The sequence below is a fragment of the Chrysemys picta genome, chromosome 3, assembly GCF_011386835.1.
Source record: "Chrysemys picta bellii isolate R12L10 chromosome 3, ASM1138683v2, whole genome shotgun sequence".
NCBI lineage: Eukaryota > Metazoa > Chordata > Testudines > Emydidae > Chrysemys > Chrysemys picta.
The window spans coordinates 64875139-64902519 of NC_088793.1; the positions used below are offsets into that span (position 1 = coordinate 64875139).

The 27381-nt window shown below is 42.3% G+C and overlaps 1 long non-coding RNA gene across 1 annotated transcript in view; it reads right to left on the bottom strand.

The window, feature by feature from the left end:
- Nucleotides 1-18160, bottom strand: part of LOC122173569 (uncharacterized) — a 64573-nt gene extending 46413 nt beyond the window's left edge. Inside the window, exon 1 of the long non-coding RNA XR_010599502.1 lies at nt 17927-18160. This is a non-coding gene — a long non-coding RNA (uncharacterized LOC122173569). The remainder of the gene's footprint in view (nt 1-17926) is intronic.
- Between the last annotated feature and the right edge of the window lie 9221 nt (nt 18161-27381).

Consider the following 27381-nt stretch of genomic DNA (forward strand, 5'->3'; position numbering starts at 1 on the left):
CAAAATGGGAGTGTATGCTAAGCCCTGCCCTGTCTTGGATATAGGCACCTAGGTCCATGCTGCAGGAACAGCTTCAACAACAGAAAATGATGGAGCCCCAAATCAGAGTATCCCTTAGCCCAGTGACTAGGGCATTAGGGTTGCCAACCCTCCTAGTTTCACCAGGAGTCTCCCGGAATCATGCCCTATCTCCTGAAGGCTACTGAATCTAAACTGTGAGATTTTAGGCACTGAGAGGCCAGCAGCGCAACAGGGCTAAGGCAGGCTCCCTGCCTGCTCTGGCCCCGCACCACTCCCAGAAGCAGCTCGCACATCCCTGCTGCCCCTGGGGGAGAGGTTTGGGGGTCTCCACATGCTGCCCCCGCCCCAAGCACTGACTTGTAGCACCCATTGGCCGGGATATGCAGCCAATGGGAGCTGCAGGGGTGGTGCTTCCAGGTGCGGGCAGTGCACAGAGCCCAATCCCCGCCCAGGGGCCACAGGGACGTGTCAGCTGCTTCTGGGAGAGGCACAGGGCCTGGGCAGTCAGGGAGCCTGTCATAGCCCTGCTGCACCACCGACTGGGAATCTCCCAAGATAAGCACCCCGCACCCTCTCCTGTACCCCAACCCCTACCCCAGCCAGGAGCCCCCTCCTGCACCCAAACTCCCTCCCAGAGCCCGCACCCCGCACCTCCTCCTGCACCCCAATACCCTACCCCAGCCCGGAGCCTCCTCCTGCACTCAAACTCCCTCCCAGAGCCCTCACCTTCTCCCACACCCCAATCCCCTGCCCCAGCCCTGAGCCCCCTCCAGCACCCAAACTCCTTCCCAGAGCTTTCACCCTGCACCCCCTCTTGTACCCCCAACCCCAGGCTCAGCCTGGAGCCCCCTCCCCCACTCTGAAACCCTTGGCCCCACCCCCCAGCCCAGAGCCCACACCCCAACCCCCTGCCCTAGCCTGGTGAAATTGAGTGAGGGTGGGGGAGAGCGAGTGACGGAGGGAGGGGGGATGGAGTGAGTGGGGCAGGGCCTCAGAGAAGGGGCGGGTTAGGGGGTGTGGCAAGGGTGTTTGGGTTTGTGAGATTAGACAGTTGGCAACCCTATAGGGCATTCACCTGAAAGGTGGTCTGTTCACCAGTTCAAATACTTTGTCTCTCTCAGGCAGAGGGGGCCTTGAATGGGGGGCTTCCCACATCCCAGGTTATTACCCTACCAGCTGAACTAAAAGTTATCAGGGAGGTTGCCCCCTGAACATCTTGTACAAGCTTGCCTGCCTTATCCAATAGGTGAGGTCTGAGCACGCTTAGCAGATTGGGCCCTGCAGGTGAGTTAGGTAGAGGGATCGACGAGTCACACTGGGGCTTAAGTATCTAGATTCCAGACATGAGGCTCCAGTGCACAGGCAGAAACATAGGTGCCTAGGGAGCTTTTACTGGAAAAATTTAGATGCTGAACGAGTTTAGGTGCCTACAGCTTTCTGTGGCAACCGAGGGAGGGGGAGGGAGGTTTGTGAATTCCAGTGAAGCCTCATTCTGGGATTTAGGCACCTAAAGTGGCATTTAGGCACTGAAGTCCTTTTGCGAATCTAGCCTTTATTCACATTCTACAAATGCCCATTGATAATTGTAGTATTTATTGTACAGTATTAAGGATAATATGGACCAAAACTGAATTCACAGTGTGTGAAATTCTCATACTCACTGAGCCTCATTCACCTTTCACTTATACTGGTGTAAATCATGACTAACTCCATTGAATTTAATAGAGTCCCACTGGTGCTTCCAGGGTAGAGAGGAGAATGAAGCCCAGTGTAGGAAATGATGACAATGAATTTGTCCCTTATCCTAGGGTTGTTTATTCTCCTTAATAGTCTCTTGAGGGGGTCTTACCTAAAACTTGATGGAAATTCAACTAAATTATGTCCACTGGGTCACTTTTATCTAATATTTTATTAACATGCTGAAAAATAGAAAGAGATGAAGAGAAAATCTCCAATAAAAACTGGTGTGATGGCAGCAGTTAAAAGCCATAACAATTTTGGATTTGCTTCACTGAGGGAGGAATGGTAGCAGGGGAGGTTTTATGGGACTGAAGGGACTGAGCAATTAGTAAGAGTGCCAAATCTCATTGAAAACCCTTCACCACTGCATATTTATCTCGGAAGAAAAAGAATGACTGTAAAGCCCTTAGTCACATGGTACTAGGTTCCTTAACACAGCTCAGAATAGTTACAGTATGTTCAAAAACAGAGGACATTTTTCAGAGTGGAGGAACTTGGGGCATAGTACATTTTCTGAGATGTGCGGTATTGAGAGCCCAGCTAAATTTGGGCAGGGAAAAATTATCTTTTGCACTCACATAGCCAGCCTTACATGCCTGGATCTCAAAGCACAGTACAAACATGAAGTAATCTTTTCAACTACTCTGTGGAGGTCGGTATTATTATACATATAGGAAAATACAGGCACAGAGAAGGGAAGAGATCCAAGGTCATACACCAAGACATTGGCAGAGTGGTGAATAGAAGACCAAATCTGATACTCTAGCACAAGACACCTTCCATCCCTGTTTGCTGCTGGTACTTTCAGCGGTATCAGTAAAGTATTTCACATCAAACACTATTATGAAGTGGTTTGTTTAAAACAAAAATACAAATAGTGATTGATGGCTCAATGATGTCCACTCCAGGACAGGTGCAATATAGCAAGGAGTTAGAGGAGGAAATCCTGTTGATGGCCCTGTACACCCACAAAGGAAGCAGACACCATTTAGCTCCCAGTCCTGCATTGCCCAAGGCCCACAGATAGTATTGTTGATCAGTCCCAGATGTGGCATGTCAAACAAAGGGGATAAATGAAGCTAGTGCTCTGATTTCCATGATTGCTGCTTTAGGGGAGTGCATGCCACACGTTTTAAAAGGTGTAGCAAGGGATCATTGCCCACTGTGTTTCCCAATGTTGAGCAGACAATGGCTCAGATCCTCAAAAATATATAGGCTCTTAACTTCCATTTAAATCAATGAGCATTAGGGGCCTAAATACCTTTGAGGACCTGGGCACCATTGCCCAGACAGTGCATCTCCTCTTACTACCCATCAGTGGAAGCAATTTGGTGGAGCTGGGGTGTGGGGGTGAAGACCAACCCCCTCCTCTGAGGTTTTTGCATTTGCTTAAAGTTCCATAGACTGCAGAGCTCAGGGGCCATGACCCAATCACTTTTAAGCAGTGGTGCTGAACAACTCAGTACAGCTGTCACCTGAGGAGCCTGGAACATTGCTCTGGCAGTGTGGTCGCAACACCACTGAAATCTGAACTGGCCACTCCTCCCTATAGATGGAGGGGTGGCCAGGCCAAATTTCAGTGAGTCGTGCTGTGACCTGGGGTATAGGTAGTCTGTTCCTGTATAACGGAGCACAGGGGAGTCTGCTGTGAACTCGACTTCTGGCAGCACCACTCATGCACTGTGTAGGTAAGCACCTCCTGAAGTGTTACAATTGAAATGATTAACATGGAATATTTCTGTGTTTAAAGGTAAGTAGAAAATGAAATTAGAAAAAGTAGCTCTTTTTGTTTTTGTTGTAATTGTTTAAAGACATTTGTTTCTTTTAACACTTCATTGGATTTACAAATAAATTAGAAAGACAAAAAAGAGAAAAACATGACAGCACAATTAGGCATTAACATGCTGGGACTATATAATCTGACAGTCTTTACTTATACCAGTATTCCCACTGAAATTAGAGGAAATACTAGTACAAGTAAGGCTTGGGAGGTTTAGGCTATATAAAACAATTTAGAACAGGCCGTGGGGTAACCGGATGATGATGATGTTAAAGGAGCACTCAAGGAAGACAAGGCCATTGCAGAGATGCTAAATGAATTCTTTCCATCGGTCCTCACTGCAGAGGATGTGAGGGAGATACCCACATCAGAGCTATTCTTTTTTGGTGACACATCTGAAGTACTGTCCCACAATAGAAGAGGTTTGAGAACAAACTGATAAATTACACAATAATAAGTATTCATCCAACAGTTCTGAAGGAACTCAAATATGAAGTTACAGAACTAATAACTGTATCATGTAATCTATCACTGAAACAAGCCTCTGCACTAGTTAACTGGAAGGTAGCTAACATAAAGCTGATTTTTAAAAAGGGCTTCAGAGATGATCCTGGCAATTACAAGCCAATAAGTCTAACTTCAGTACCACACAAATTGGTTGAAACTATAGTAAAGAACAGAATTATCAGACACACAGAATTTGTTAGGGAAGAGTCAACACAGCTTTTGCCTCATCACAATCTATTAGAATTTTTGAGGGTGTCAACAAGCATGTAGATAAGGGCAATCCAGTCAATATACAGTACTTAGATTTTCAGAAAGCCTTTGACAAGGTCCCTTACCAAAGGATAAGGGACCTAGTCAAAGGCTCTTAAGGAAGATAAGTAGCCATGGGATAAAAGGGAAGGTCCTCTCATGAATCAATAACTGGTTAAAAGATAGGAAACAATGGATAAGAACAAAGAGTCATTTTTCACAATGGAGAGAGGTGAACAGCAGATTCCCCCAAGGATCTGTGCTGGGACCTGTGTTGTTCAACTTATTCATGAATGATCTGGAAAAGGGAGTGAACAGTGAAGTGGCAGATTTTGCAGATACAAAATTATTTAAGATAGTTAAGTCGAAAGCTGACTGAAGAATTACAGGAGATCTCACAAAACTGGATGACTGGGCAACAAAATGGCAGATGAAATTTAACACAGATAAGTGCAAAGTAGTGCACACTGAAAAAAAATAATCTCAACCCACACATATATAATGATGGGGTCTAACTTAGCTGTTACCACTCAAGAAAAAGATCTAGGAGTCATTGTGCATAGTTCTCCGAAAACCTCAGCTCAATGTGCAGCAGCAGTCAAAAAGACTGTCAGAATGTTAGGAACTATTAGGAACGGGTTAGAAATAAGACAGAAAATATCATAATGACACTATATAAATTCATAGTGTACCTACACCTTGAATACTATGTCCAGTTCTGGTTGGCACATCTCAAAAAGGGGATAGTGGAACTGCGGAAGGTTCAGAGAAGGGCAACAAAGATGATCAAAGGTATGGCATGGCTTCCATATGAGGAAAGATTAAAAATATTACGGCTGTTCTGCTTAGAAAAGAGATGAATAAAGGTAGACATGAAAGAGGTCTATAAAATCACGTATAGTGTGTAAAATTGAATAGAGAAGTGTTATTTACCCTTTCCCACAATACAAAAACCAGTGGCAACCAAATTAAATTAATAGGTAGCAGGTTTAATACAAAGAGGAAGTACTTTTTCACACAATGCACAACTAATTTGTGGAACTAATCACCAAGAGATGTTGTGATGACCAAAAGTATAACTGGAGGACCTGGCATTGGCCACTGTCGGAAGACAGGATACTGGGCTAGATGGACCATTGGTCTGATCCAGTAGGGCCATTTTATGTTCTTAACTTCTTAACTACATAACTTCGTGTATGATACGTCCATCAATGGTTATTAACCAAGATGATCTGGAACACGACCCCATGTTTGGTGTGACCCTAAACCTCTAACTGCCAAGAGCTAGGAGGGGAAAATATCTCCAAAATTTCCCTGTTTTGTACACTCCTCCTGGAGCTCTGGTACTGGCCACTGTAGGACACAGGATACTGGACTAGATAGACCTGTGACGGGTTGGATCACAGAAACCCCTTGGGAGCTGCCACCTGATGTACCAAGACTACCCCTGCTCCTGTTTTCCCTGCCAGCTCAGGACTCCAGCACCCTGTCTTGCTGAGCCAGACACTCCCGTCTGCTCCAACACAGACCCAGGGTCTGAATTACTTGCCCCAAAGCTGCAAGTTTACCTGAAAACAGCTCACAGAAGTGTGCTTGTCTTTAGTACTCAGATGCCCAACTCCCAATGGGGTGTAAACCCAAATAAATCTGTTTTACCCTGTATAAAGCATATGCAGAGTAAACTCATAAATTGTTCGCCCTCTATAACACTGATAGATATGCACAGCTGTTTGCTCCCCCAGGTATTAATACATACTCTGAGTTAATTACTAAATAGAAAGTGATTGCATTAAATACAGAAAGTAGGATTTAAGTGGTTCCAAGTAGTAACAGACAGAACAAAGTAAGTCACCAAGCAAAATAAAATAAAATGCGCAAATCTATGTCTAATCAAATACAGATAATTTCCTCACCAGTTCCAGAATTCTCCCTTTTACAGGCTAATCTCCTTTTAGCCTGGGTCCAGCAATCACTCACACCCCCTGTAGTTACTGTCCTTTGTTCCAGTTTCCTTCAAATATCCTGGGGGGCGGTGAGGGGGGGGTGGAGAGGCTCCTTCTTTAGCCAGCTGAAGACAAAATGGAGGGGTCTCCCACAGGTTTAAATAGACTCTCTCTTGTGGGTGGAGACTCCCCTCCTATGCAAAGTCCAGCTCCAAGATGGAGTTCTGGAGTCACCTGGGCAAGTCACATGTCCCTGCATGACTCAGCCTTTACAGGCCAAATCCATTGTCCACATGGTATCTTGTATGTCTTCAGGAAGACTTCTTATGTAGATTGGAGCATTCCAAGATGCATTGTTCCCCAAGTGTTTCCTGATCAGGTACTTAACCTTGCAAATTCCTTCCTAAAGAAACTGATCAAATGCCTCATAAAGCTTACTTAGAAACCAAGCAAGTATACAGCTCATATTCTTAACCTCAAGTAGAAAATGATATATGTGTACAGATAGGATGAATAGATATAGTAGACCATAACCTTTACGGAGAAATGTTACATGGCACAGGCAGCACAAAACATATTCCAGTTATGTCATACATACATTTATAAGCACCACCCCCCATAAAGCCCTATGGGGTACACTGTCACAAGACCATTGGTCTAACCCAGTATGGCAGTACTTAGGTTCTTATAACAACTTCTTTAAAAGATTTGTCTGCTTGAAAATATAATCTTCCTCTAACAGAGCTGGGCACCTGTCTTTGTGAAGAGATTGGTATTAGATCAAAGTGTGAACAAATATAGATGAAGTACATTTTGAAGGCACAGCATAGAACAAGAGTCAAGGGAGCTGAGTTCTAATCCTGGGTATTATTGACTCACTGGGTGAGCTTGGGCAACTCACTTTCCCCATTTTGAAAATGGGAATATGACTACTTATCTATCTACCTACCTTTCAGAAATGTGTTGAAAGGATGGTGTGTACATTTGTTCCTCGGTTTACTGTTGAAGATCCTACTCATGCAGAAGTTGAATTCTTCTTTTGTTTTAAACTTCTGCCTGTGAGAAGCCATTTGCTTTGCGTTCTACACCAGATACAGCAGTTCTTTTGTGGCAGCTCATGAGTGAGTGTGGACTAGCCAACTCCCACTGTGGGCTGGCCAAATCCTTGCACTTCTGTTATAAAGACACACTGAGATCTGGAAAGTTATGGTTTGACAATGTGCCTTATTGAGACAATGAACTGTGTAAAGTGATTCCTACTCTGCCTCTTTGGGTACATGCAATAATTAAAAACATACTGTAGACCTATTATAGCTGTCAGAGCAGAAACTCATGCAAAGCTATTTAATAGTCTTCCCAAAGACTGCACAGGAAAATAATTCCATAAAGTTGGTGCATATGCAAATGATTTATAGTTCCTAAAAAATTTTGGATTGTTAACCTTTAGAACAACTGTATCATAAAATGTCAGTAAATGTGCTTAAAGACTTTGTCTTGAAGTCAGAGCCAGATATTATGGAACGTTGACTTGAATATCATTAACCACAAAAGCCTGTAGCTGGGGAGAGGATGGGAGCCTACAGTTTAGATTCAACTAGTCTGATTCACAAGAAAATATAAAATAAATGTTTTATAAATGGAAATGTCAGGAATGCAAGGGACAAGGTTAAAGAAAATCTTCCAGAATACACCCTAGTAGGAGTGTATGGGTTATCACAAAAGTTACCATGAGAACTCAGTGGAAATCTTATGTGAACTCCATTTTACTCCCCAGAAGAAAGTGCTGTTGTTGGAACATGTAGTTGCTGCATTTTACAATTGCATACATCATATAACCTTTAACTGGCAGCACATTTTGTATCACTAGCCTTAGATGACTCTCTTGTTTCAAACACCTCTCATTTGTCCACAAGAAAATAACTTTCTACAGCTCTGACCCAAAGGAGGTTTCTGGCTGGTTATGTGGGAAATTCTCATTACAGCTCAAAGTTATGTATGTAAATCCCATGGTCAGATTGAAAAATCGATCCAAAAAGGTCAATGAAAGGTCAAGATAAAGAACAAGATATGCATGAGACTGAAGGATTTCCAACTTATCACTGCTGGATACAATACGCGTGTTGGAGTCATGGACTCTTGGGACAAATCCCAAAAGCATCAAGTTGCTTTTCTGAAACATTCAAAACAAGACTGTTCTTCATTTAAGCTTTTAAAAATATATTAAAACCTGATTGAATCTGAAAGATTCTGTTACATGAAAACCACATACATACAGGATGGCATAATAAGAATATGTCATTTTTTGCACCATTTTCTCAACCCAATGTAAAGAACATTTGGATACAGTAAGATAGGACCCTGAATATGCTCCTTTGAAACCAATAGGAATCTTTCCTGATTTCACTCTGCTTCACTAATTTTTAAAAAGAGGTCAGGCTGCAGCAAGCTGATCATGACGACTTTCAAAGCATTGTTTGGCATACTCACACACATTTTAAGGTTAACATAGGAATAAGTGAAAAAGGCAAGCTAACAACTGAATGGATACTGTGTAGAATCTCCCACTGACTCTCATTCCTTCACCAATTCCAAAAATAAAATTAAGTAAATACACGGGAACAAGCACAGTTCATGAGTTACACAAACAAATAGCCTTATGGCCTTACATTGTGTACTCTTTAACCTTCTCTCCTGCACCCTCCTTCCCTTAACTGACATCTTCTCTTCCTATGCCATGTTTAAATTAGATCTTTGGAGGAGGGAGCCATCCTGTTTTTTATTAATCTGTAATGTGCCATGCACAACATGTAGTGCTGAATAAATAAATAATCATTGGATCTGTTTATTCAATGAACTTGTGGGGCAGAGAGATTCAGGCCCTGATTCTATTAGCCAATCACACTTTTGGCTTTAGGGTATCTGTTTTATTTAAGTGGATGAAGCCAGAATCAAACTCCTATAATCTGTAATTCTTCCCCAGTATGCCACATTGTCTCTGCAGTTACAATCCAGTATCTTTTTAGCCGTATTTATTAGAGCTGAGGGAATAATACAAAAAAGTGTTCACAATCAACTGAGTTTTAAAATGAATTCACCTCAGCTACTTTCGTACTCCATTTTTTGTCCGTTTTCCATAAACTTTTGTGTGGCAAATGATGTTAGAGGAAAGTGAACTTAAAAGTTAAATAATATAATGCAAACAGATGAAATACTATAAATCCTACTACAAGCAGTCATTGCTCCACAATTGATGGATCCATCTCACACATACATTATGGGTGTTCTAAGAACGCCAAGTACTCAATGGCAAAACCCCTCTAGCCTTTACCTGTCAAATGTTGGTTGGCTTGTAAGTAGAGTGGGGGTGCTCATAGTCACGCATGAAGGATTTTGGTGAAAGTGTGCACTAAGAAGCAAAAAATACAGATTCCTCGGGAGCCATTCAGTCACCTTGTGTACATGTGAGATCATGGAGGCTGCTCTAAGTTAATTGCTGTTTATTGACCACTTTGTTTCTTTACTCCTAGCTAGGGAAGGGACCCAGGTGGGTCTGAGGAAGACACGCTCAGATTTTTCTGCCTCTCTCCTTTCTTTCTGCTTCGGAATCTCGAGTTTTCTCTGGGGTCCTTGCTGGGAAACACCACTAGGACTGGCACTTCCAGAGGATGGTTTAGTTGCTTCACAGAGTCCTCCATTTCCCTTTGACTCTCAGAATCTTTAATATTGGATCTCTTCAGCCATTAACTCCCGTCTGGTCTTGTGGCAAACTCCCTGGATTTTGATTAGACTGAAATATTTCTGGTGGCATTTGAAGCCAAATCCAGAGCTCCTATTAGAAGACTTTGGGAGTAGCATCAGCCCTGGAGTCACTGTTGCTGTTAGTAATATGAACTTCCTTTCCCTTCCTTTAAAGGGAAAGGCTGACAGGTCCCACAAACAAAGCCACAGGGTCTATATCCCAAATCCCCTCAGTTTCTCAACTCCTCAACATCTACCCACCACTCCTCATCTACTTCTGACCAATAGGCTACCTTAAATCTCACCCACTAACCTCTTGCCACCACCACAGCCCCTCCTCACGTCAGCCCCAAATACCCCCCTCTTCTTGCCCTCCATCAAGTCCTCTCTACTTGTTGGTGCTAAACAGTGCATTTCTCTCATTAGCCAGAGGAAGAAGTAGAGAACAACATAGAAACTGAGTAGTGCTGATGGGAGGAAGGTCAGTATAAGGTAGGGGTTAACCCAATGACTTGAGTCTGCCTTGTGGCTGCATTGAGTCCAGATGTGGGAACACAACACAAGCTCTTGGGAACCTGTACTCCAGCCCTTTTGCTTTAAATCAATGGATTCTATTGGAAATTTAGTTCTTACAGGCAGGGAGTAGTGATTAAATCTTAATGCATGATTGGTTATTGCTAGAACAGTTGAATAGGGAAGATGAATTATACTGATAGAACTATGAATAAAAATGGTAATTTGATGTTGATTAGTAACCAAGAGCATGGTGTTGAAGACACAAGAAGCTTGGGTACATTCAAATTACATATATCTCTGCATAATGGGGATATTTACTATTTTGCTTCCCTACATCACCTAACCAGCAGGAGATGAGCCAATACTTTTTTGCAGAAAGTAGTTTCATTGTGTCAGATACCCGCAGGTAGAAGCCAATAGCAAGTATTTGATATCTGTGCACTGCCTGTGTCAACATGGACAAAATGCAAAGAAACATATATTTCAACTTTTAAAAAACCCACAGTTAAGAAAACACAAATACCTGAATCTAGTCCAGTTTATTCCTGCCATGCTTGGTAAATATTCCACTATGAACCATTTACTGTGAAAGTTCATCCTCAGAGTATTCTATATAAATAAGTGAAAGTTTGCATATGTTCCATAAACATTCAAGCAGTATCATCTGTGTCGTACATCCATCAACATTTGCATCTGTATCAAAGTCAAGTCTTGAGAAATAGCTGGTGCCCAATGGAAAGCAGTAAAAACATTTTTTTTTAAAATGAATGATGTTGTTGGAGTGAAAAGGAGTTCTGATAAATGTGTTAGAACATGGACACTGCTTAACTTCTCTATGGTCCGTAGGGTGACCAGACAGCAAATGTGAAAAATCGGGACAGGGGCTGGGAGGTAATAGGAGCCTATATAAGAAAAAGGCCCCAAAATCGGGACTGTCCTTATAAAATCGGGACATCTGGTCACCCTAATAGTCCAATTTATTAAATAAGTTAAATATTTTAATATATTATTTCTGCGGTTTATTTAAAAAACAACAAAAAAGACGGGATGGGGAAGCCTTGTTTATGCCTAGGGGCTTGTCTATATGGCAAGTTAGAGCACAATAAAATCCGGATGTGAATCTAAAGTGCACTCGTCTGCCTTGCACTAGCTTGCCATGTGGACTCTGCTACCCCACACTAAGGGTATGTCTACACTTCAATTAAAAACCTGTGTCTGGCCCAGGCCAGCTGACTCGGGCTTGCGGGGCTTGGGCTAAGGGGCTCTTTAACTGCAGTGTAGATGTTCAGGCTTGGTCTGGAGTCTGGGCTTTAGGATCCTGTGAGGTGGATGGTCCCAGAGCTCAGGCTGCAGCCAGAGCCCAAACGTCTGCACAGCAATTAAACAGGCCCTTAGCCAGTCAGGGCCGGCTCCAGGCACCAGCTTGCCAAGCAGGTGCTTGGGGCGGCCACTCTGGAGAGGGGCGGCACGTCCAGCTGTTCGGCGGCAATTTGGCGGACGGTCCCTCACTCCCACTTGGAGCGAAGGACCTTCCGCCGAATTGCTGCCGCAGATCGGGATCGCGGCTTTTTTTTTTTTTTTTGCCACTTGGTGCGGCAAAAACCCTGGAGCCGGCCCTGTAGCCAGTGCCCCATGAGCTTGAGTCAATTGGCATAGGCCAGCTGCAGGTGTCTAATTGCAGTTTAGACATACCCTAACTCACCATGTAGACAAGTCCTAAAGAACATGTAATGTCAATGGAGGGATTTAGATTCAGATTTTCATTTACTGATTCACACAGACAAGATCTACAAGTCCAAGGTAATGTGTTTAACTATAAATAGATTGCCTATAAATCTGAGCCATTATCTATTTTGTTTTTTAAAAAAGAAACATTTGAGGGAGAATCCATGCTCATTTACCAGTATCTTCAGCCTGCCTATTAAAAATATTCACTGAGCTAGCCTGAGTACTTTCAGGCCAAAATACACTAACCACTTTCTTGATATAAAATTCAGCTTTTTTGTCTCAGGTCTCTGTAAGAGAGACCAATAAAATTTACACCACTCAAAACAGACAAAATATAAACAGAAGATCCAATTTATGCTTGTTTAAGGACATGTCTCTCAAACATCTGAGGGAAGGGAAATACTGTGTGAGCAATATTACAAGTCTAAAAGAATTTCCTGGTTACTGTTTACTCAACAAATATTACAAAATTAGGTCACATTTTAAACCAGCAAACTGTGAGACAACCCAACATATGGTGATGAAATTAAAACCTGGATCCATAATCCCAAAAATATGGTAGGGAATCCCCACAACTGGCATTCCTTTTTTTATTCTTCCAGCTTCAAAAATTTACTTGTAAAGCTCATGTAATCCAGTGATTTTCAGCATGAAAAGAAGTCTCCAAGGACCTTATGTTCCAGGCTGTAGTCTTACAATGTCTTTTGCAATCTTGATTTGGAAATATGCAACATCTCATCCCAATATGGCTTCATCATCAAGAATTCGTTTTGATGGTGAGCAGCTGTAAATAAATGCCTAACAAATTTTGAGTTGGGATGTGCGTGCTATTCACATTGTATTAGGGAAATCCTGATGTTACCTGCTATCTTGCTGTACTATATCCTTCAGAGGGAGCTATCAGCTCAAATCATTTCCCCTGTATTCCTTGAGGACATGGTAAAGTTAAAAGGAGTCTGTAGGACCAGTGGGGAAGTTTGTGACTGTGGGGTGCTTTTTGGAAGATGAATGAAGACAGGGCAGTGCAAATAGGGGTATTTTAGGAATTAAAATATTTTCTGACCAGTGGTGATGTTAGTAAATTGCAAAAAAATCGCAAAGACCTAAGTTCACAGATTCATGTATTTTTAGGCCAGTAGGGGCCATAATGATTGTCTATTTTGACCTCCTGCATAACACAGGCCATAGAATTTCACCCAGTAATTCCTGCATCAAGCCCATAACTTTTGTTGAGCTAGAGCATATCCTTTAGAAAAACATCCTGTCTTGATTTAAAGACTTCGAGTGATGCAGAATCCACCACATCTCAGGACATAAGTTGTTCCAATGGTTAATTACCCCCACTGTTAAAAATGTGCACAGTTTTAGTAGTTTGAATTTGTCTAAATTCAGTTCGGATCTTGTTGTGCCTATTTTGACTAGATTAAAAAACTATCTACTAGCAGAAGTCTTTTCCCCATGTAGGTATTGGTAGACTGTGATCAAGTCAGCTCTTAGTCTTCTCTTGAATAAACTAAATAGATTGATTTTCTTAATTCTCTCATTGTAGGGTATGTTTTCCAGACCTCAAATCATTCTTATAGCTCCTTTCTGAACCCCTTCCAATTTTTCAACATCCTTTTTGAAATATGCACTCTAGAACTGGACATAGTGTTCCAGTAATGGTCTCACTAATGCCATATACAGCGGTAATATCACCTCCCTATTCCTACTTGATCTTCCCCTGCTTATACAGATAATGATCATGTTCACACAGTTTGTTACAACATTGCACTGGGAGCTCACATTCAATTGGTTATCTACCAAGACCCCTAAATCCTTTTCAGAGTCACTGCTTTCCAGGATACAATCTCCCATCTCATAAATGTGACTGAGCAACAAAATGATTGATGAAATTCAATGTTGATAAATGCAAAGTAACACATATTGGAAAACATAATCCCAACTATACAGACAAAATAATGGGGTCTAAATTCGCTGTTAACACTCAAGAAAGAGATTGTGGAGTCATTGTGGATAGTTCTCTGAAAACATCCAACTATATGCAATGACAGTCAAAAAAAGAATGTTAGGAACCATTAGGAAAATGATAGATAAGAAGACAGTAAATATAATAACATTATATAAATCCATGGTATGCCCACACCTTGAGTACTGTATGCCCTATTTCAAAAAAGATATATTAGAAATGGAAACAGTACAGAGAAGGGCAACAAAATTGATTAAGGTTATGGAACAGCCATATAAGGAGAGATTAAAAAGACTGGGACTGTTCAGCTTGGAAAAGATACAACTAAGGGGAGATATGATAGAGGTTTATAAAATCGTAAGTGGTGTGGAGAAAGTGAATAGGGAAGCATTATTTTACCCCTTCACATAACACAAGAAGATGGGGTCACCAAATGAAATTAATAGGCAGCAGGTTTAAAATAAACATAAGGAAGTATTTCTTGACATAACACATAGTCAACCCATGGAACTCATTGCAAGGGGTATTCGGAGGCCAAAAGTATAACTGGATTCAAAAACGAATTAGATAAGTTCATGAAGAATAGGTCCATCAATGGTTATTAGCCAAGTTGGTCAGGGATGTAACCCCATGCTCTCGGTGTCCATAAGCCTCTGACTTGCAGATGCTGGGACTGGATGACAGGGGATGGTTCACTAGATGACTGCTCTGTTCTGTTCATTCCCTTTGAAACATCTGGCTTTGGTAGATTGACCATTATTCTGACCCAGTATGTACATTCTTATGTTCTAGTTACCGATTTTATAGTGTAAGAGACTGGGCCATAGGTGGTCTGGCCTAGCAGTCACAGCTGTGCGGAGGTCTGCCCACCAGGGATGGCAGTCACCAAGCAAGAACCCCGTCCCATAAGCAAGAGTCAGGGTCACAGACTGGAGATCAGAGATCAAGCAAATTTTGGCATTGCAGCAGACCAAAGCCTGTATGATTGCCCAAACAACTTCCAGGGGCAACTCCTGGGGTTAAATAGGGCATTTGGCAATCAGAGGCCTGCAGGGTACCATCACTCTGAGTCTCTTAAGTGGTATGTCTTGTGTCACCTACTCTCCAAGGTGCTCTCTGGCTGTGCCTCTGCATAGACTCTTGGACCTGGTCTACACTGGGGTGGGGGGTGTCGATGTAAGATATGCAACTTCAGCTATGGGAATACCGTAGCTGAAGTTGACATATCTTATTCCTATTTACCTCCCGTCCTCACGGCGTGGGATCGATGGCCGCAGCTCCCCCGTCGACTCCGCTAGTGCCGCTCGCTCCAGTGGAGTTCCGGAGTCGATGGGGAGCGCGTTCGGGGATCGATATATCGCATCTTAACGAGACGCGATATATCGCATCTTAACGAGACGCGATATATCGCATCTTAACGAGACGCGATATATCGCATCTTAACGAGACGCGATATATCGCATCTTAACGAGACGCGATATATCGATCCCCGATAAATCGATTGCTACCCGCCGTATCGGCGGGTAGTCTGGACATACAGCTGTCCCAGGCACTGCAGACCCAGGTTCTAGTCCCTGGATCCTTACAGAAAGTAAGATATGAATCCTTACAGATATCACTGTAAGATATATATATGTACATCATTCTGAATATAAATATTTTTGTATACTTCTCCCTTTTCTGCATCATGAGTGGTAATTTTACTACCATTGTCTATTATAAGACTTATACCATTGCTAGGATTTCTGTTGTGCTTGATATATCAAAGAATTCCTTCTTATTATCTGTAACACTACTGGACATACATTTTTCATTGATACCTTTAGCTTCCCTTACCAATTGTCCGTCTTTCCTAAATGCTGATTTGTACTTATAGCTATCAGTTTCACCATTTTTACATTTATCATATTTTTTTATTTTTTATTGCATTCTTTACCTCTCCTTTTAACAAAGATTTTTTTAAACCAAAGAAGGCTTCTTTTTTTTGTGACTCCAGAATTGTTGTTTTATGAGCATCTAATACAGCATTCTTAAACTATTCATAATTTTCATTCATATTTTTTGTTTTAAATATTTCTTTCCACTCAACTTTCCTCATAATTGTTTTGAGTTTTGGGAAATTGGCCTTTTTAATACATCAAGTATATGTAAAATTATTAGTGGATTGGAAAGAACCTCTGATTTTGGGATGGGTTCTCTGAAAGCAGTCTACACAGCCCTCTTCTGGCCACTTGAGTCTCTATGTTCCTTTCATTTTCAGTGTTTTACTTGGCAAAAGGTATCTTTACCATTCTGAGATTCAAAATACATCACTTCATATTTGCTTATGTTAAAATATACCAACTATTTCATGAACTACCTCCTGATGTGTCTAAGTCTTTCTGAGGCTAATATATATTACACAAGGTATTAAAAATATTTTCAATTCTGGGGTTACTTGGGAGGTTTGCTAGTAAAAATTCTGTTTCTAAGAATTAATGAACAAGTTGAAAAGCACTATTTAGTGAGTTAGTCTATATTCTGGGCTGTACAACAAAACAGAAAACTAAGGAAAAGGAACATTCCAATCCAAGATAAAAATCACCCATCAAGAATTGTAAGAAGATAAACAAATAAAATTGTAGCAATAGAGTAAAGGCAAAACTTTGAAAATTATTTCAGGTTTCTATATTCAAATTGGGACTAAACAGAAAAAGTGTATATAACAACGTTAGAAAGAAAGACTATGAAAATATCCTCTGTAATCAAGGGCTCAGTCCTGCAAATACTTGCATATATTTAATTTCAAGCACCACTGACTTCAGTTGGATGGAGAATTAAGTGAAAGTAAGAGTAGCGCAGAGTCAACCTGTGAAACTCCTTGCCTGAGGAGGTTGTGAAGGCTAGGACTAAACAGAGTTTAAAAGAGAACTAGATAAGTTCATGGAGGTTAAGTCTATTAATGGCTATTAGCCAGGATGGGTAAGGAATGGTGTCCCTAGCCTCTGTTTGTCAGAGGGTGGAGATGGAGGGCTGAAGAGAGATCACTTGATCATTACCTGTTAGGTTCACTCCCAGTAGTTTACTTTGTTCACCTGTAAATGAGTGGCTACTCCCAAGATACAGTGTGGCCTAGTGGCCAGCCTGGCAGCTGCGAGTTAAGAGACCTCAGTTCTGCTTTCAACCCTTCTATGAATTTTTCATTTCCTCGAGTGTAAAATGGGGATGACAATGCTCACCAACCCTGTAAAGCACGTTTAGAGCTATTGAAAAAAAGCAGTGAGTATTATTATTGTTATTTTTTTCTCTATTCTCTGTTTGGGAGCCATCATCCTTGAAGTTATCACTTCCTGTCAAAAGTAATAATGTAGGCATGACAGTATAAGGATTACATAGCTATTAGATTTGAGCAGGTTCCTCTGAATACTTTTCAGACTTCAACACATGAACTCTGCTTTGCATTTTAAGGACACACAACCTCCCACCCTCAAACCCAGGAGAAACTCAAGTGCAAGTGCCACGGTTTACAAGATTTCAGGCAGTCATTGAGCAAAACTATACATAAGTTCAGTTTTCCTGATGAGTTGGTGAAACTTCGTGAACATTTCGGAGAACTGGCCTAATGAATGCCAAAGCTAGGAGAGTGCTGCCTGGTGTTGACTTTTATTATCACAATTGTTTCCATAGCAATAGACATATCACTGCGGAGGCTTTTAGAAATAGTATATCTTTCTCAAAAAGAATTATTTTACTCACAGGTAAGTGCAGATCAGCCAGGAAGCCATAGTTACATTTCATGGCAGGAAGATATATAAATAAGTCCCACCACCATTCTGATGTTGTACAGCAAGGCTGGATCCACTGGTGAAGATACTTCACTTTGCTCTTTTTCTCCTTCCAGAGTTCAGACCACTGAGCTGCCACTTCCGCTCTCTTTCCTCTTGTAGGAAGCCAAACTAATCAGAGAGAAAAAATTCTAAATACTAAAATGTGAATATTGAACATTGGGAAAGTTTTAGCATAAGAGGACATGAACTCAACTAGGGGTAAAACAGACATGTATTATTAGTTGGTTGCAATTATTACCTACAGCTCTAAAGGCAATCATCTGCTCTGGAAGTCAGAAAGTTCAGAGTGTTTATGAAAGAGGAAAAGCAAACAGGGAGTTGCTCTGGAAAGGAAGGGATGGAGTTTATACATGCTTTAGCAATCAGCCCTAAGAAAAATAGCTGTTGATTTGTAAAGTGACTAATCTCAGTTTGAGATTTCAATATTGAGAGATTGTACTGCACTGAGAGAATGTGCATGTATCCTTCATGCACAAATGTAAACTTTGCAGTATGAAATCAATTCTCCCTCACTATTTTGGTTACGCCACGATTCAGTTTGTTTTCTTTTTCTCTCTTGGGATTGTCAGAGTTTCTGAGAGTGAGGCTGTATTTGGTGTGTGTTGTGTGCACTAGCTGTGTTTTTGATACTCTGTTTTGTATTGTTACTTGCTGTTTCTTTGTTGTTGGTCTCCCCCCTTCATAGAGACTGTTCCCTGGTGGTAGATGGGTGGATTTTCATAGGCCCACTTCAGATGGGTTTAGTGGTTTGACCCATAAGCCTGGGGCTGGGTGTGTGCCAGCTGTGTCCTGGACTCTGGAGGATGTGTTGCTGAGGGCTTGCCTTCACTACCAGGGTAAGTTGACCTAAGTTACGCTGCTCCAGCTAGATGAATAGCTGGAGTCTACATAACTTAGGTCGACTGACCCCGGTGTCTTCACTGCGCTGCATCGATGGTAGCCGCTCGCCGGTCAACTTCCCTTACTCTTCTCAGGGAGGTGGCATACCAGGGTCGACTGGAGACTGCTCTGATGTCGCTTTAGTGGGTCTTCACTAGACCCGCTAAATCAACCTCTGCTGCATCAATCTCCCTGTAGAGAAGACCAGCCCTGAGTGTAGGTAAGGTTAGTGGCTGTGGTCATATAAAATCTGCCTCTCGAATGAGTAAATCTATAATGATTTTCCTGGCCCAGGAGCAGTTTGTGAATCCTTTGGTGCAGGACGAACTCTGGGTCAAGGAATCTTTTGTTCAAGTTTTTCCATTCTTTACTCCTGCTACTAGTTTTTTTTCCAATGTCCCCCCATTCCTTCACAATGAGACGCTAGTGTCTGCTGTTTCCCGTTATGGGAAGGTAGTTTCTGCTGTCAGGATAATTCCATTAGGATGCAAGAACGCAGATGTGAGGCATGTTATATCATTCTAGAGCCAGGTTTATGTGACTCTAAATAACCCTGAACAGCCCTTGAACCTGGTTTTAAAGCACTACATAGATGGGGTGGATTATTCAGTGTTGCTACCTCTGAAAATATGAAATGGTGTGGTGACCCTAGTGTGATGACCCTAGTAATTTGAGGGGTCCCTGACCACACACCGCTGGCTCAAGGAACAGTGGGGGAGAGGGTTGGTCCTTTGATGTCCCAGGACAGTGGCTGAGACATCAAGGTACTAGCAGGAACAAAGCCTGTATCTCCCCCCTCGCCATATGTGACCTTCTGTTGTCCAGGGAGCAGCCCCACTCCAAGAACCCTATGTTGTGATCCCATCATTTGTGCTTCCTCCGGGTGCTTTAATACCAAATTATTACAGGACTTGAATTTCATCCAGACCTTTGCTGTGGTTTTGGAGCACTGGTGGCAGCACAAGCCCCTGAATGAGTCCCTGAGATACTGTTGGGATGTCGGAAAGGTCCAGATCCAACTGTTCTGCCAGAGCATACCCAGCCTGCCATGCAGTCCTTGCATCAGGCCATGAGTGCCCTGAAACCAAGACATCTTGGACCTTCCTGGCAACCTTGATATACAGATTCACCAAACCTTACCTGAGAAGTACCAGTTCCTGAGAGGCTTGTTGGAAGAGCAGATGAAAGGTGCCCTGGTTTGGATCCCTTTTATTCAGCTGCATGAAACAGTCTTCCACGAGGGGTTTTTTCAAATTTTTTGTCCATGACTGCCGAATGGTTGTTAGCAGCTGACCCCCGCTGAGCTCCGGACAGCTGCTGTTTCTTGTGACAGTACTCTGTACTCACATGAAGTCTGTGATCTGCTGGCAATGGAGGAAGCTGCACCAGGGGTTACGCCACCTGATTGGACACCTCGCTGTCACTGCAGGAACTCTCTGTTGTAGCCCAACAGCTCTCTTCAGGCAAAGCCCCAGGCATTGATGGGCTGCCATCTGAATTAGACAAGTACTTCTGCATCTTATCAGTCCTGACTTTTTTTCTAGTGATGCTGGCATGTACCCAGGAGAAAAAGCTGACCCTCAGTTTTCACAGGGCAGTGATCACCCTTCTGCACAACAAAGGGGATCTCTGTGACTTACGGAACTGGAGACCGATTTCCCTTCTCTGCTCTGATTATAAGATTTTATCCAGGGCCTTAGCCAACTGGCTGAAGTAGTGTCTGGACTTTCTGACACATCCTGATCAAACACACTGTGTTTGGGATAATTTATTTTTAATTTGTGATGTTGTTACTGTTAGCAAATTTTGTAATCTAGATTTTGTGCTTATTTCAGTAGACAAGAAGAAGGCCTTTGATAGAGTTAAACATGGTTATCTTTTAAAACCATTAGATGCTTTCAGGATGGGGCCAGTGTTCTCTTCATATATTTCTTTATTGTACCATAACATTTTGAGTGTCCTAAAGATTCATGGGAGTCTTAGCTACTGCTTCCCAGTTCACAGAAGCATTCGTCCGGGCTGTCCCCTGTCTGGGATACTGAATGATTTTTAGTTTGGAGCCATTCCTGCACCTCCTCAGAAGCCATATGACTGGCCTTTCTATGGCATGGGCGGTGGATGTTTTCCTGGTTCACCTGTTGGCCTATGCTGATGATATCTCAGTTTTTATAACATTTGACAATGACATGCAGGCCCTTTGCATTTGTTTACAAGTGCATGAACATGCATCTTCTGCCTGAATTTACTGGTCCAAGAGCAATTTGATCTTACTGGGCTCTTGGCGGTGTAGTGGACCTCCTTTGTTGCCCCAACAGTTGCAAAGGGGCACCTCTGGGACTAAGGTGTTGGGGATCTTTTTAGATCTGAACAATATATACTAAGAAAGTGGGAGGTGGCTGAGGAGAAGATGCAAGGCAGCCTGCAGAAATGGCACTGGCTCCTTCCTGGGCTCTCTTTTTGAGGATGGGTTTTGATCATCAACAACCTTGTGGCCTCAGTCGCGTGGCACTGGCTAGTAAGTCTGTACCCTCTCTGGGGCCTTTTTGGCTGGATTCTGGGGTGCATTGCCCATTTTTTTTTAATAGTTACCACTGGTTGTGACCTGCTTTGCTGTTCCTGCCATGGGCAGAGGGAGCGGGCAGGTGCTGCCCTTCACCCCCCCTGCAAGCAGCCTTGACCGCCCTCCACACGCTCCCTGTGGCTGCCGTTTGTTTTGGGGTTTTTTTTTTTGCTTTGGCAGTCTGGCCGCCTTTTTTTTTTTTGCCTGGGGCGGCAAAAAAGCTAGAGCCGGCCCTGGTGCAGATCACCAAATATTTCTGCTCACCTCTAAGTTGTTGCAGAGGTAAATGAAAATACCCTTAAATGATTTGGGTTCTTCCTCTCAGACTGAGTTTGGAGGACCATTATGGGCTTCCACCTCTAGAGCCCTCAACTTCTAAATCCCACAAAACTCAACTATCTCCCCTACATTATTCAACAGTGGCCTGAAGATAAAACATAGTTGTCAAGGAAAACCAAGCAATGGTAGGTAAATAGCATAATGGCTAAAAGGGGTCAGGATGGAGACTCTTGCCTATATGCTCGGGGTCTTACTGATCGCCATATTTGGGGTCGGGAAGGAATTTTCCTCCAGGGCAGATTGGCTGAGCCTCTGGAGGTTTTTCGCCTTCCTCCGCAGCATGGGGCAGGGATCTCTAGCAGGAGGGTCTCTGCCGATTGAGGTCACTAATAACAGGATTGGGGACTTCAGCAGCAGAGTCCAGGGAAGGGGCGGGGATGGTTTTATGGCCTGCAGCGTGCAGGGGGTCAGACCAGATGATCATAATGGTCCCTTCTGACCTTAAAGTCTATGAGTCTATGAGTCTATAAGATGTTGGAAAAGCAAGTGAGACACCATGGGTTGAAGTGCCAACCATGCACAAATGACATCCAGTTCTACATCTCCTTCACATCAGAAGAAAACAGTACCATTTCCCAGCCAAAATCATTACCTGGATGAGGAGCATCTGGCTAAAAGTGAACTCAAGAAAGACTTAGTTTATGTTGGCTGGGAAGTTTACTGAAGAACATATATTCTCTGGAACATCCCCCATTAGAGCATCTGCCCTAATGTTGTTGTATTGATTCATAATCCTGGGGTCCTTGTGGAGTTCTCATTGCTAGTAGATGCCCAAAGAGCAATGGCAGCTAAAAACCCACACATTTCAGATCTACAATTAGCCAGAAGTTTTTGTCCCCATTCAATTGGAACCAGATCTAACAACAGTAAACAATGGATTTATGATGTCCTCTCTTGATTATTGCATCTCATCATTACTGTTTGTTTTCATATTTATTACAGTAGAGCCCTAAGGTCCCACTCAGGATCAAGACCTAATTGTGTGAGGTGCTGTACAAATGCATACTAGGACATTAAGTTCAATAATTCCACTTTATTTACTTTTATTTGATTTTTAACAATATTGGTCCCTACTCAAATGTTGAGCCTGGGAGAAAGAATCCTATGCTGGAATTTCACAATTTGCTTTGTAATAATCATCGCTATAGATTATATTTATGTGCTTTTTATTTCCATAGCTCCTAGGTTCTCAAATTATGGATCATGACCTCATTGTGCTTACACACACACAATAAAAAAGCAATACCTACCCCAAAGAGTTTATAATCTAAGCATGTGACAAGAAAAAACAGGTGAAGAGAAACAAGCAAATGGGAAAGGGAACAAGGTAATACTGAAATGAATGAATTTGGTTTAATGAGTAGCAGTCATAGCACATCAGCTGCCTTGCTCACTGACTGCATAGCCAAAGGCCTGATCCTACAAATGTTTATTCTTATGAAAGAGCCCAGTGCAGGGTCAGGCTCCATTGCTTGTTTTTTGTTATGGCTGTCTTGGGAGCTACGAATTCCACGGTTTTCATGTATTTTAGCAAATTTCCACGACTTTCAACACGTTAGGATATTTGTGGATGGCTGGATACGAAGGTAATCAGCTGAGCTAACTTCACTGAGAACCTTGAATGCTGCCAAGTTAAACTCTGGTCTTCATAGAAAGTTGATAGAGAGAAGGAACTCGGCAAAAGATTTCTGATAAAATTAATATTTTAGTGATATACATTTCTAAAGCATTCATCACCCATGTTTTTGGGTGCCAGCAAGGACTACATCAATTAACTTTCCATCAAAGAAAAAAAAAAAGATTGAAAAAAAAAGGGGGAGTTAAGCTGGAGTTCCAAAAACCTTTTCTGATGGGACAACTACCACATTTAAGTATGTTCACTCTTATTACAGCACAAGGACAAATAGAGATTTGTGTTAAAATAGGAAAATAATTTATTTTTGGTACAAAACCATGTTAGTGTCACTCGATTATTTTATTTACAATATTGCCATTGCTTTTGTCAGTTTCATCATATCCATCTACAAATCATCCTAAAGCCTGGCATGCTAAAACACACCACAAAATATTTCAGTCCTTCTTCTGTGGCTGGGTGAATGACTTGGATATGATGTTAGACTGAGACCGCCAACTCATTTAACATAGGGCTGCAATGGCCATTGGGTAGCAGAATTTGTTCTCTTTTGAGGGAGATCAGATTCAAATTGGTGACCAAGGCAACATATTTAAATCACTAAAGGCCCAGCCCTACAAAGTGCTCAGCATATTTTGTGATGTACTGAGTGTTCTCAATTCCCAGAGAAATCAAAGGCAAATGAGGACATTTAGCACCTCAAAGTATGTGTTTAGCACTTCACCAGGCCAACAAGCAAAAATTCCTTAACCTGATTTTTTTTTTGTATTTATTAATTCCACATATCTAATGGGATTAATAAACTGCTGGTGGAACCACAAATACCAAAAATAAATTCTCCTAAAGTGTACATAATCTCAGAGACATGAAGCAGTTACCAAATTAACCATGTTAAATTAGTTGTGTAGCTTTCAGGTTTGGCAGATCGGTGATGCTGTCCAGGAGGAATTGTTAAAAGGTGGTTTAACAGTACTCCTATTATCAGTGATGATGTGCAAGGGAGGAAAAAAAAGATCCAGTTTTATTTTCAGAGATCATGGTAAATTTGCAGAGCTGGCAGGAAGAAAAAATAATTTACTTTTATTTTTAAACTGAGCACATTTGCTATGGAAATTATTGAGAGATAGTAAATATGGTTGAGGGAGAGAGGAAGGGATGGGGAGTGAGTGTGGAAAATATTTTTAAAAAGTGTATACAGTAATATAACAATATATTAAAAATAGCAGAGAAAAGGTGATTAAAACCGATCCTTATAGTCTCTCTCATCCTTCTAATAACAATAATACCAATACTTTAAGAACTCCACATCATTAAACAAAAAATAAATAATGGATGGATACATACAAAATTTACATAGCTTACAGTATGTAATTCACTTTAAAAAAAATGCACTAATTTCTAATTAAAGTCTCATGTTGTAATAGCTACAGACAACGCCAGGACATACCTGAGGGAGTTCATACGGCACTTCTTGCTGGCCTTCAACCAGACAACATACAGAAGATGTGCATCAATAGCTTACTAATCCACACCTTGCTGTGCTTTACTGCTATCCTCCAACACTTCAGCCTTGGACTTAAGAACATACTTAGTGACAAACAGAACAAGTGAGTCAGCCTACTCCATATTGCTGGTCAACTTTGTAAATGTCTTTTTTTTTTCGGGGCAACAATAAAGAATCAGAGACAGACTTTGGAAAGGGAAATATGATGGCGACAATATAAATGAAACAGTGAGAAGGCCTTCTGTAGTCACAAAGTAAGGTGGACTGAACCTTGGATCTGATATCAGATCTTTCTGGCAAGAGAATTTGTGCTAAGGCAAAACTTTGTGTGGCACTTTATGGTTTAGCATCATGTCTGTGGTACAGGAGTGGAAAAAACCTTGGGGAAATCTCTAAAGCAAACTGCAACCACACTTGATCCCTGTCCAGTCAGCCAGCTACACATGATAATTTCTGGAACATTTTTATTGGAGAATAAAGCAATTTACATTTTTGCTGCCACTAAGGCTAATGGTCACATCCCTTTGAATCCCAAGTAGTGTGTTACCCAGGCAGTCACATTAGATTATTCCATCTTCACAGATAAAAGGATAAAAAACATTTACAAGGTCTAACACTATTTATTGACCTTCTAAAAGTACACAAAAATAAAAAATGCAAATTGAAACAGACTTGAAGCAACTGCAACAGTAACAAAAACATTTTAAAAAGCTGACCTTAAATAAAATTACAGGAGCACAAAAATAAACCTGGGCTGAATTATAAATTAATGACTTCTTTGTCTAAGATCTTAATCCTTGGGTTACCTTACCTCTTGCTCTTTCTAAAGGCTTTGTATTGTCACCTCTCAGTAATTCACAGTCAAACATACATCTTGAGCTTTCTACCACTCTCTGAGAGGGACAACAGTGCCTTTTTTTAGGTAGGTGTTCTGCCAGGCAGTCCACTCGCCAGAGGACCCTGAGATTCTGCTTTCACACTCAAAGGATGTAAAGGGGTTTGTCTACACTTGTTTGTTTACTGTGTGTCCTCCACCACTCTCAGGTCATATAGACTGCATGATACCTTCTCTTTCAAAAGCTTGTGCAAAGCCAGGCAAAAATTCATTCGCCCCTGGAGTTGTAGTACTCAGCATTCCAGCAGTACTATTACAGCAGCATTATCCAATGCCTTGTGCGGCCACTTGGATCCACGCAGAGGTTGTTGTTCTCCCAGCCATCTGTGGAGAAGTGAAGGTACAGGCAGCCTTTCCCACAAAATGCCAGCATAAGGAGGTGTACATATCCATCTCTAAACAGATGGCCAAAAGGATCACAGGTGGAACCTTATTCAGTGCCACAACATAAGCAAAGAAAACCAGACCTCCGGCAGTGCTTCTGTGACCCATCCATATCACGAGGAAATGGACAGGATTTCTTCCCATGGTGCCGCCACCACAGCCTGGGTAGCGGCGGACAGCATGGGAGGCATGGAGGACATTGTACATGCAGACAACGAGGAAGAGACCATCCCAGAAAGCCAGGAACTCTGTCCCACACAAGAGCCTGAAGACATCCACATGCACCTCCTGCTGGACACCATGCCAGAGACTCAGCCTGACAAACTCCTGGAGAGGGCTTCAGCAAGTAAGTACATTTCTTGTTGTGCATTAAATCACTTTATTATTGAAGCATTGTCTTAGAATCTGCTAAATACAGTTGGGGTTTGTTTTGTTCTGGGTGCCCAATGGCCACAGCCATTTTTAGCAGATGTGAGCTAGGAACCTTTCTGAGCGTTAAGCCTCCAGCCCCTCCCCCCTCTTCCTTCCCCCTCACCCTCTCAGTATGAATGCTCAGAATGGTGACCGCACTGAAGGACTTCATTTCAAAAGCAGACTATTAGCCATAAAACTGAATGCCAGGCTAACACACACCACCAAACCTTTCTTTCCCCCTTTTCCGTTCTGCATCCCTCCCACTCACCAATGTGGCCTACCTCCACCTTCCACGGTAAGGCAGCACTATCATTCATGCCAGCTAGGTCAGGACTCCCTTCCATTCCTGCAGCACTACTCGGGGTGGACAATCCTTGTGAATAACTTCATTGCATATCTTTCTGGTGTATACTTGGCCTTTTTAAAACAAGCCCCTTCTCTGATTCCTAGTCTCCTATGTCAGCATAATGACATTCAAAGTAAAGACTGCCTAGGGTTACCATATTTCAGCAAGCAAAAAAGAGGACGGGAGGAGCCCCGCCCTAGCCCCGCCCCTGCCCCTCCCACTTCCCGCCCCCCCAGAACCCCCAACCCTCCCCCCGTTCCTTGTCCCCTGACTGCCCCCTCCTGGGACCCCTGCCCCTAACTGCCCCCCAGGACTCCACCCCATATCTAAGCCTCCCTGCCTCTTGTCCCCTGACTGCCCCAACCCTTATCCACACCCCCACCCCCAGACAGACCCCTGGGACTCCCAC